This window comes from Ixodes scapularis, unplaced genomic scaffold (assembly GCF_016920785.2).
Source record: "Ixodes scapularis isolate PalLabHiFi unplaced genomic scaffold, ASM1692078v2 PGA_scaffold1__304_contigs__length_218370807, whole genome shotgun sequence".
NCBI lineage: Eukaryota > Metazoa > Arthropoda > Arachnida > Ixodida > Ixodidae > Ixodes > Ixodes scapularis.
Window position 1 is genome coordinate 170,379,987 of NW_024609846.1, and position 12,803 is coordinate 170,392,789.

Consider the following 12,803-nt stretch of genomic DNA (forward strand, 5'->3'; position numbering starts at 1 on the left):
GACAAAAAGCACTTTATCACGGCGCATTGTATGAGTTGTTATATTAGTGGGTGGAATCACCCAAACAAAGATAGTGAACGCCGTGGCGTTTAGGTGTTGAGCTGTTGGTGATGCTTGATCGGCACAATGTGTCAGTCGAGCTCCAACTGAGGGTGATATGAGGCGGGGCAGCTCTGTGGTTTTACTTGTTGTGTTGCATAGTTAGTTTCGGCCGTCAGCAAATAGTGAAAAATATCTATCTACCTATCTCTCTCTCTCTCTCTCTCTCTCTCTCTCTCTATATATATATATATATATATATATATATATATATATATATATATATATATATATATATATATATATATATACACAAAGGCAAAAATGCGTACTGTCAGAGTTACTAATTCGAAGTTTACTACGACGTTTCGAGCGGGGACCACTCTTCATCACCTAATGAAGAACGGTCCCCGCTCGAAACGTCGGAATAAACTTCGAATTAATAACTCCGACAGTACGCATTTTTGACTTTATATATATATATATATATATATATATATATATATATATATATATATATATATATATATATATATACATTTTACTAATACAATGTCTGGACATTTACACTTACCAAGTAACCATTTTCAGCTATGATTTGAGACTGTGTTGCGCTTATCCCGCTCTTATTTATTTATTTTTTGTTTCTTTTGTTTTGGGCCTTTTTAGTATAGGCTTCCACCAGCTCGCTTGCACGTGAACTCTAATTTCAAGTGAAACAAGTTTGTAAATTAGGGCGACACTATATAGGTTTGAAATCCTATACCAATTTTATTGCCATTTGGTGAGCCACGTACGAATTTTGAAATATATCTTTTCATCCAAATAATCGATTAGTAAATCGAATAGCGATTCGGACGAATTTACTACGGCGGGAAGAACGAATTTGCAAATCTCATGGCAATTAGGAAATTTCAGCCATCCTTGGTTTCCGATTGGTCGCGCTCAGTAGCGGCTCCCTCCGCACAGAGTAGCCTCGAGTCAGAATTCGCGGGGTCTCTACTGACCGGCCAAAAAAGTGCGGCGCTTCAACTGCTCCCGCCCAGACGACTTGATGTATTTGTATACGCCCATGACATCGGCCGCGATCGGCGATTGAGGTTCCGTTAGCCGACGCAAGCGTCAGCGGACGTCTCATATTTCCATACTCTCATTTAACTACAGAAACAAAAACAACAACAAAAAAATCATCCAGTTCATGCTCACTATGTTCACCACTGACAAGATAGTCGGTAGTTTACGAGTTTCCGTGCAAAGCCGATCAAAACGAGGCACCAGATCAACTTTTACGGCTGCCATTAGGAAAGATCTGGCTTGTCGCGTTCCCTCAACGTCACTCCGAATATTGTTTGTGCCCCACGCACCATCCTCTTGTAGCAATATTTTTATTGTCCCCATGTGATTTCTTTTTTATGTTCTTACTGGTGTTTGATCATAATTCGGTCATTGAAATAGTTTTTGCTGCCGACCCTACCATTATTTTGACCCTCTGGCAGCAAAGGAATATTATGCCGGCATTACACACGAAATAAGAATGTAGACACTCCGTCCCATATCTCAAATTACATCACAACGTGTTTACACAACTGTAGTGCAGAGGTACGATGAGCAGGGTCTGAGAAAATATTAGTTTCAGTATTTTCAAAAGAGCGACGAAACAAAATAAAGAAAGGACCGCCAATCGGCAGCGCGTGCAAGCAGAGGCAGTAGTGACAGGAAGCGCGAGGTGTGTCTTTCGTACGGCCGGCATCAACTCACGCACTGTCCGAAGATGTACTCTGTTTTACTCGTAGGATTGCAACGCTGCGGAATGTAGGCGTGTGATTTCAGAAAGCGCGTCCTACCATTTCTACGCGCGAGTGCTCCTGCAACCCAAGCATTGTATACAGTTACGTCCTCGCGCCCGTGCCTTGGCCAGCCCCGTACACAACTTATGCAGTATCGAAAAGGCATAGTTCAAAATTGACGGTCCCACTTTTCCATACCACTTCAAAACCCCATCTCGCTCAAATCACTTGGCAGCCGGACAATTTTGGCAGGGGGCCTCAAGTTGGGGATTATCCGGTACATTGTCCTCCCAACAATGAACGTGGGCGCGACGCGCCAGAGGGTGAACACGTGAAAGGAGGGGCGCAAGAGTGGAGAAGGAAACTCAAGGTCGCAAGCGACGGGAAAAAGGGTTTCGAAATTGGCGCGCAGGTTTCGCAGCATTTGCTCTTACTAGAGTTCCTGTATATGCTCCCCCGAAGGGGGAGCAGAGTTGCGCATTTGTTTTCCCCGCGCCGCCACGCCGCTATTCGCCGAGATCCATCACGTGAGGAGCAAAGCATCCACGCCGTGCGAGAAAGCCACCTTTACGGTCGCCCCGCCGACGTTTCTCGCGCCCTGGCGTATGTTCCCCTGCTTTCCGCCTCCTTTTCCTCCTCTCCTGTTTTCCGTGCGCGGCGGCGCGCGCGGCGCCGCTATTCGCCAAATTTAGTCACGTGAGGAGCAAAGCATCCATGGCGTGCGGAAAAGCCGGCGCTACGGCCACCCGCCGAGGCTGAATGCGCAACTCTGCTACCGTAGGTAGCATATACAGGAACTCTAGCTCTTACGGACAGCCAACGCCGCCCTGGTGGTTCAACTAATGTTTTGTTCAAGATGGCCGCCGTGGTACCGCAGCCTTAACTCGACGAAGGGGGGTCTGCTGCTTGACTAAAAATTATTTCGCTGCTCAAAAAAAAAAAAAAAAAAAAAAAAAAAACGAAAAAGAAAACGCCGCGAGCAGCGATTGAGTGCGCTTTGCCGGATGCGCAACGCTACGTCCACCTTGAACAAGCTTGTAGGCATTGGTTGGACTAGCATTTTTCGAAGCACGGCAGGTTTAGTGTAGGTTCTATCATATAGTCCTGCAAGACCTCCCTGACCGTCACAAGCTCACTAACTTTTTTTTTTCTCCTGCGGATATGCCCCAGAGATTGATTACTAGAATTATTGACGTTTGTTGCAATTTGCAAATGTTGTGAAACAAGGAAGTTCTCCTCAGCCACGCAAGGTACGTCTCGCATTTTGAAGTTATTGCCCAAATGCTTCGTTTGAGGCTATTAGTGAATTATACATTGTTTTGGGTATTTTGTAGTCGGTTCCCGGACATTTCATCGAACGCCGTTTTATTGACGCCGTTTCATAGAAAAAATTCACGTTTCATTCAACAAATATTAGTCAGTCCGCGATGAAAGTAAAATGAGACATCCTTTTTTAATTTTCGGTAAAATTAAAAAAAAATTTGGTTGTGACTTTATCTAATTTACAGTGAACAGTGTACCGCCTCACGCAATTGCGAAAAGGGAGCTGTACAACACTGATCTCTAATGTATTCGATGAAAAGGCGTTCAATGAAACGACTTCGATGAAAAGGCATTCGATAAAACGGCGTTTCGAGAAATTTCGAGAAACGGCTTCGATGAAACGGCGTTCGATGAAATGTCTGGTCCAACTCATGGTTATCGGTAGTAGCCGTTGCAATATTTTGTTGGGTGCTTATACGTATATATGCCGTTCTTTCTGACAGCAGCGTCTTACGAGCGGTAGCAGAGATGGATGAAGCATCAGCCTATTCTTTGTTCGTTAAAAAAAAAAAAAAAACGTTTCAGCGATGGTACAGAGAAGGAGTATACCTGCACCAGAAAAAGTTTCCGCAGAACTATAAACCTGACATTTTCCTGCGAAGAAGAAATGAGCAACTTTGATGACTTGCTGAAAAAGGCGAAGCATGCACACAAGGATGAACCGTTAGCTGGTGTCATCACAAAAGCAGTACAGATGCTGGTTGATGATGAGAACCGGCGAGTGAACAAGGCTGCTTCACTAGTGGCAGAGTGGGCCAGCGAGGAACCATCACTTTTACTCTGCGACTCGTCAGCACTATCCAAGATTGTCAACGCTGTCCAAGATCACGCTCGGAGGTGTCCAGAAGATGTCGTAATCATCAAGGTGACACCAAGGGGATTCGCAGCTCGCCTAGAATTGAGATGCCATTAACATACTTTAGTTTTAGATACGAGCTCCTGTGTTGGAGATCTGCGAGTTGTGGACTGCTCTGTGGCAGCTGCCTTCGTGTGCAGCGGAATGCCTGGAACTCAATTTGAAAAGTTTTGCTTGTTCAGTGGAGTCCCTTATTCACGTCGAACACTCGACAAGCTCACTATGCAGATTGGTGCTGCGGTGGAGATTTCAGTAATGGAGTCATTGACAGCCACTCAACAAGTGGAAGCGAGATTAACAGATCAGCCAGAATCCTCGACGACATCGCTGAGCATCGAAACAGACGCCAGGCACGCCTGCAGAAAAAAATCGTTTCATACTGACGTTATTGCCCTAGGGCCAGGGACCCCGGAACCGGGGGGGCAACGGGGGCTCGAGCACCCGCTGACATTTTCCAGGGGGTGCTGGGCAATATGACGAGCCCCCGTGCGTTTGGCTCGAGGCGTACTTAACAATGCCTGCACACCCCTCCCCACTGTTGCCGTTGTCGCTCAGCTCCGCCAAGCCACGTACTTGGCTCTGTTTTTGCCGGGGTTTACTTACCGAAAAACGGCATGACATTCGCCCACGAAATTCTAGAAAAAAAATTACGAAAAAAACAAAAACGAAGTAAAGCAAAGTGTCAGTAAACTGCGAACAACGCAGGCAGCATAAAAAAAAAAAAAAAAAAAATGGAGGGAGAAAAAAAAAAAGAAAAAGAGCCGGCGCCTGCGGCCTGCATAGCAGCACAGTCAGGGACTCGTGCCCTCCCACACTCCACTCGCGTGTTGGCCATGCGGGGGAACGCGCAGCGCACTGTTTTTGTCCACCCAGCTAGCCGGCTTCTTCGGTTTGCTTCTATTTTGGGCAATGACGTTTCCCCAAAAAGTACAAAAATCTTTTCCTAGCTATTTATTTTTTCAATTGCGTTTTTGTTGTTGTGTTTCTTGTTGTTTTGGGGGTCTGATAACCGCGAAGGTCGGGTAATTGCTTCCATGTGGAGAGCCGATCGCGGGGTGGGGAGACGGTCTGCCTGCGCGAGAAGAAAGCCCTTCTTGAACGGGGGGGACTGCCTACAGATGGGGGTAGCAAGTTGAGGGGAAAAAGTTTCCCAAGCTCCCAAGGCAAGAGGAGGCCTTAGCAAGCGACACAGTTTGTTAGGGGGGACATCGCACTGCAGTCTGTGTTGAAGCGCTGCTACCACGGTGGTCGTCGGAGACATCAAAGAATCGCGGCATTCTCGCCTGCATTTCTGTGTCTGGTTTCCGAAACACCATTTGGTTGTTGCCGAGCCAGCCTGCTATGTTCAGGCGGGCACCCTATTATACGCCCAGACGGTTTTACACTATTTTCAAAGACGACCATAAAAACTGGAAACATGCTGAAAAAAAAAAAAAAAAAAAGGCATCGCCAGTGAAGCTGCTGGAACGAGAAGGATGTTTTTTTTCCTCGTCTCTAGCAGCTCATCTGCTTCCTTTTCCCCAGCCCTCCTTCTCCTCGCCCTGTCATTTCACTGAAACTGCAGTTGTAGATCTGTCACTGAAATCCGCGGACGGTTTCTTCGGACATCTGAACATCAGAGGATGTGTCTTTTTCAACGAGTGCAACACTAAAAAAACAACAAAAAAACAGTATTTAAAGTTTTACACTTTTAATCATTAAGGCGACCAAGAGGACGCTCCTTGATACGTGGTTGCGGGGACCCAAGAAATTGGCAGTTTGTCAGGGGAAGCAGCCACCGGAAATATCCAAAAATATCGGCACGGCAGCAGCGGACCGTACCGTACCAAGAGTCACCCAGAATTTACGAAAATCTGGTAGGTTTTGTTTCAATTTTGTGTGTGTGCATGCGTAGCAAATCAAGAGGGGATTGCGAAATCTTAGATCGCATGAACTGCATTGCAGGGAGTCCAGGGAGTTCACGATTCTTTGCCCCTATGAAATAACCGTATAAAAGAGTTTTGCAATATATTGCGAAGGTATTTAGCACACAGACGTAGTTAGATAGTAGAAGTAATCAGTAAAATTTTATAAAGTTAGTTCACGTAAACAAAAAAAAACTTTTTTTTTTAATTTTGCGTGTAAACACCAAATATTTCAAGCCACTGTGGCGTTAAGTCTGGCGAAATGAAGGCAATGTTATGTATTATTGTATTTTATTTTTATTCAGCTCATTTTTCTCAGTCATAATAGACGCCTCAGTTGCCCCAAAACGTATTTGATAGTTTCGCGAAAAAGAGATTCCGTTGAAATTTGCCCATAGAAAAATGCTTCTTTTCTTTCACTAAAAAGGTTTATGTCTTCATACTCCAAAGAAAATAAAAATGAATCACCATTTTTGGGCACCTCTGTACTAAATCGTAGCACGCTACGTTAGCAAGCCAATCTGTGCGGTCACTTCAAACTTGCTAACGAAACATCGTGCGTGAACTCCCGGTAAAGTAGGTATGTCAGATCGTCTGACCGCTTTAGGTGGGCATTTGGTTTTAAAAGTCAAATTTGGGGGTTTTGCATGCCAACCCAACGACGAGCATGTGGCACGCCCCAGCGGAGGACTGAGGATTAATTTGGACCACCTGGGGATCTTTTGACGTGCATCCAAAAGCTCGGGCGCCTTTTCTGCAATAAGCCTCTGTCAGATTGAGGGAATCCGAACCCACCACCCGGGGATCCATAGGCCGGCGCTTTGCCTCGGAGCCACGGAGACGGCTGGCTTTTGGATTTAATTTCCAAAAGCATTGCATTGTGGTGATGTGTTCTAAAGAAAGTCGCATTTCTCTTAATGTATAAAAATAATTGTATGTTAACATTTCATTGCCTTGTGACGAGTATTTTGGTTCATGTAGGGACACACGGTATACGAAATGATAATTAACCTTCATAAACAGTGAAATCTTGGTAATAACTATTTTTTTTTTCAATTTTAATTACCCGCTTCCCCCTTCTCTTTCTCTCTCTCTCTCCGCCCCCCCCCCCCCCCCCCGGACACACACACACACACACACACTTCACCCTTTATTTCGACCGCCAGCCCCCCCACGTAAAATACACTTCCGGGGTCGCTGCCTAGGGCAAAAGACCCACAAGGTGGTGGACATTGTACATATTACCAAAAAAGAGGAGCCATCATCACAAAAACACGATGCCGTTGGAACGCGAAAGCTCTACAAGTACTTTGATGAAAGAAACATTTCCGTTACTGACCACTCACATGACAGAAACACGACGGTCAACAAGATTATCAGACAGCGTAATGGGACAACGAACTCCAACTACAGATGGCACGCCGCCAAAAAAACGCTCAAAGGAATGAAAACGATAGCGTTTGGCCCCCAAAAAAGTGAAGGTAAGACGTGGCACCCTGAGCTTTCGGACAAGTGCAAGTTGGTGAGGAACCATGTATATTTTGCTATGGCAACGTGCGATGGGTAGCGCCACCAAACTGAGGACGACGCTGCTGAACTGCGTTGACCACTTTTGTGGACGCCATTCCAACTGCGTGGAGGACTCTCCCTGTAAGACTGCGGGGTATGTTCCGAGTACACTGTTGATCCAAGATCCAGTCGCAGAGAATCTCCTCTCTTCTTTTTTGAGATCGACAACAGTCTTCAAGAATGCTGGGGACTACATCCAAGCAAAAGACACCTACCACGTGGAGTACTTCAACAACACCATGTTGATCTACATAGACAAGCGAGTTCATTATATGGACCGCAACTACAAAAAAAAAAAAAGGGGGGGGGAAGCTAATACAGGAAAGCTAATTTGAATTGTCGATGAAACGTCGTTCGATGAATGAAGGGCGACTGCCGGTGGAATTTTGTGGAAATAATTCTGCCGGCTGCTTGGCGAATAGACACTACCTAAGACTTACCCCCGCTTCTTGTTTGCTTAGTAATCTTCTCAGTTGCGTAACAGCTAGCTCCTTCGTACCTCTTCACATATCACGGATTGCTTGCAAGTTTGTACTTGTTTACGAAATAAGTTGTGTAATAAACTTCTATGAGATTTGAAAACAATCCTGCGTGTCCGTTTACCTGCCTTATTGCAATCACCGGGGCGCATACATTTTTAAAGGGGCGGTGCAACAACTTTATGATTAAAAGAATTTTCATCTTGTCATTTTTACGTTGTTTATCATGTCCCGGAGGATAAAGAAATCACCTCCTTCATTAAAAATGTCGCGATTCCGCTGCATAAACGCAAAGCAAAAGTCGAGCTTTTTCCCCCACCTGCAGCACCAAGTGGCAGCCGAAGGAACTACGGCGAAAAGATTACGTGACCTCGCTCGGCTCTAAGCTGCAGCATAACGCCCGCTAATGTCAGTAGAGAGAGGAAGCGTCCCCCGAAATAGCACACGGGAACCTACACGGCACTCCGAATGACGTCACTAGGAGGGGAACCAGGTGTGACCCTGAAGGCTGGGAGTGAGTTGAGGGGTGCTCGAAATGCCAATATTCATTTTTTTTTTATTTTTTTACGCATCAACTAGGACACGCAGGCAAAATCGGTTTTCTGTTCTTTACTTCAGAAGTGTCAGAGGGCAACTTCCAGAAATCTTTGACCGAAGTCCAGAAATCGTTGCACCTCCCTTTAAGGGTTTTCTTGATGTCTTAAATAGGTTTATGAAGTTAGTTTTTGAAGCGGGTGCATAAAGTGGTGTAACGGTGCAGCTTTGAATCGGGTGCATCTGTGTTCTCTTCGAATTCAGTGGGTGTAGAAAGAGGTGTAGCAGTACACGATTGAACGGGGAGCTCCTGTGTTCCCTTTGAGAGCAGTAGGTGTAGAAAGGGGAGTGATGGTACACTATTGAGCGGGGTGCACCTGTGTTCCCTTTGAATGAGGCGGGTGTATGAAGCGGTGCAATGGTACACCCTCGAATGGGGTGCATCTGTATTCCCTTTCATTTCATTGGGTGTCGAAAAAGGTGCAGCCGTACACCACTGAATGGGGTGCACCTGTGTTCCCTTCGAGTGAGACTTCTGTAGAAAAAGGTGTACATGTGCACCACACCAACGGGTGTACACATACTCCCATATTTGGGGTGTACAAGTGTTCTTCCAAAGGGTGTAGTATATGTGATAAGCACTTACACCCCATATGGGTGTACCCCACGACACATTTTTTTTTAGAGTGTACAAGAATGGAGGATGACGCGAGTGACTTTTGGAACCACGTCTAGCCCTTTTCTACTCACAGCTATGCTCCAGCATCCAGTGTTGGGAAGTACTTTAAGTACATTGTACTTAAAGTACTACTTCAAGCAGGTTTAGGAAACTTGTACTTTACTTGAAGCACATTCTCTTAGTATGTACTTGTACTTTACTTAAAGTAGTTTTTCCTGGTACTTTTTGAGGAAAGTACACTTCCTGACTTCAAAGTACATTCCCCAAATTTGGTTTTGTCAAATTTGCATCATGAAATGATCCTTTGTCAACTCCGAAGAAATACTGGAGCGATATTCTACTCTCACCAGAAACGTGAGTACACGACGCATCACTCCGTTTGTTCTGGGGGCGGCTTTCCCGTAGCTTTTTGAACTATCGCTACTTCTCGGTCGGTCAGCGCGAGCAAGGAGGCTCAAAATATTAGGAGAGTAAAATTAATCATAATGTAGCACCTGAGATTGCGGTGCGGAAAAATTAAATTTTCAAGTCGAAGTAAAAGACAATCAGAGGAGAACGCCACAATGCTTTGAGACATTCTTTTTTGTCTTTTCCTTCTGTTTGAAAGTTCCTCAATTTTTTTCGCACCCCAATCTCAGGTGTCACATTATAATTAATTATCACCAGCTCGCTTGCACACTCACTGTTTTTTTTTTGTTTTTTGTTTTTTTTTAAGGAGAGGACACTTCTTTATGAGAGGGTTGCTTGCGGAAGCTATGTGGCTGATGTCATGCCTCTCTCCTTATACATTTAACCCCCTTGGGTGCAACAATCCAGGGCAACTGGGGGCGCCAAATTCAGAAGAGAGACTTCTGAATTTGGCTGCATTCCTCAAAATAACTACTCTGTGGCCACTTGACTTCATCCAATATTCTCCGCTCTTTTTGAAAATAGGTCATGCACCCCTGATTACCCCTGGGCAATGCATACCAGTTAAAAATCACTGTATAGGGGAATGAAAGGGCATAATAAAATATCGTGTTAGATAGTTGTACTTTCATATTAAAAATAACACAAAAAAGACGGGACAAAAAGACGAAGAAGCACACAGGACAAGCGCTTGTACTGTGTGCTTCTTCGTCTTTTTTGCGCTATTCTTAATATGAATGTCAATTACCAACTTGCCCAGCAGACCAAGCTTTTACTTGTACTTTACTTTGAAAGTGCATTGTATTTATAGTACTTTACTTCAAGTACGTTGCACCCAGTGTACTTAGTACTTTACTTAAAATACATCACGTCTTTCATTTACTTTGTACTTTACTTGGAGTACCTTTTAGATGTACTTTACCCCACACTGCCTGCATCACTTTCAGACGACTGAAATACACCGAGAGACGGCCCACATTTTGGCAAGGTGATTCTACGTCGACGACCTGCTCATCGGAGCAAAGAATGAGTGTGAAGCAGTGAAAATCTACCGTGAAACGCACGAAATTATGCGAGAAGCTGGCATGGCGATGAAGAAGTGGACGTCAAACAACACGGAGTTACAAGAGTGCTTCACTGAAGGTAAAGACGAGATTCTGAAAGGTCCTCTAGAAAAAGCTCCCGAAGTGAAGATCCTGGGCGTGGTATGGAACACATCTGGGGACACCCTTAAGATTTCACTAGAAACTGTCATAACTTTTCTAGCGTCGCGAGTCAACACAAAGAAGTTCATTCTTCGAGCGTCGTCACAAATTTTTGATATCATGGGCCTATTTTCACCATTCACAATTAGTGCAAAAATGATCTTTCAGAAGCTGTGGGAACAAAAGATTTTCTGGGACTCTGATGTTCCCGAGGACGTCAGTAAAGAGTGGAACGCGTGGTGCATTGAGGTTCACCAACCACTTACCATACCACGATTCTTGTTCCACGAAATGCGAGGATTTTTTTTGGACCAATGAACTGCATGTTTTTACAGATGCGAGTCCTCAAGCACGGCGCTGCACTTTACATTCGATCAACGGACAATGAAGGACACATGGAGACTCATTTACTAGTTGCAAAAGCTCAAGTGGAAGGCAAACTCTCCCACGGTTAAAACTGATAGGAGCACTCATCGGAGCACGGCTCTTGCAGGGAACGTGAAGAAAACCTTTGAAACAGATGACCGGGCGGGCACGAGAAAACCGCCCAAAATGCTAGCTGAGATTCTATTTTTATTTATCTGCACAGTGTAATTTTTCAACACCAATAAGATTGTCTGGTTATTTAACAGTCAACAAATGTGTTCTGTAGCAAAAAAAAAAAAAAAAAGAATTAGGGGTTTGCAAGCTTACCCCCCCCCCCCCGCAAAAAAAAAAAAAAAAAAAAAAAAAAAAGCGCAAAATTCAGCGCGAGGTTTCGCTTCGAGACGTGCACCCCGGTTGGTACAGACTATTTTACCAGGGTAATCTTTAATTTTATCGTATGCTTTATTAGCTCCATGCGGATCAAAGGTGGGCGATCCGTGGTTGCTTTTTTTTAACGAAATAATTATTTACATAGCAGAATACGTGTGGGGCGGAACACGACAATCTGGCATTCCGTGACGCGCATGTCAATAACGCACGAGTTCTGAGCCATATTATGATTTCCCGGTGTCTAGGATAATTCAAACATATATATATATATATATATAAACCAAGGGCTTCATAGTGCGAAAGTGTCACGAATAAAGCTCTTGAAAGTGTCAAGCAACAGCGTCACTTCCTTCGCACTGCTGCCACACTTTTTGGCGCACCAAAGGATGCGCTTGAAAGGCGAGTTAAGCGACACGAAAAACGTAAAAAACAACACTATAAAAAATAAATAAAAGAAGTCTAGCTTACAGACGGCGCGTTTTAAATTTAGCGGAGAAACGTCCCATAATAGAGAGTTTTCGTAGACCGCGTTTCCCCTCCGCTAAAGCGCGATCCAAACCAACGCTTCTTTTTGCGCCTGTAGGTCGTGGGGCTGCGGATGTGACGTATTTTCGTGACGTCGCGCCACTTCTTCGCTCCTTCCGAGCGCGCACAAAAAAGTTGGATAATTTCAACTTCTTTCTCAACGCGCACAAAAACGCGCGGTGACGTATAGGGCGCTCCTGTTTCCCGGCCAATCGGTGGAGGGCAAGCTAGTTCCGGCTCCGCGTTTCTTCGCCGCCTTCTCAGAGCAAGTGACAAAAGCGCCCGGTGCGCATCCACAGTTGGCCCTCTCCTCCCCCCACTTTTATTCTCTTCCAACATAACAACGCGATCTCTCTCTCTCTCGCCGCCTTCTGGCTGCGACAGACCGGCCTGGCCGGCCAGTCTGTTGCGCGCATGCGCGCTCGCCCGAAGCTGGCCCGTCCAAACCAAAGCGCACGGTTCTGACTCAGAAAGTGCGCCCGGAAACAGCAAAAACGTCAGGAAATGCGTCACATCCGCAGCCGCACGACCTACAGGCGCAAAAAGAAGCGTTGGAGCGCAACGGAAACAAAAAGAAGCGCAACGGAGCAGCCGCTACTGCGCCGGCGCGCCGATGGCCTTGACTGTAGAGAGAGACTGTAGACTGTAGAATACGTGGAAATTCTACAAATTAATTTGCAGAATTTTCACGTATGGGAAATGTCAATAGTGCGCGCTTGAACGAAGTGGGTACTTCCGC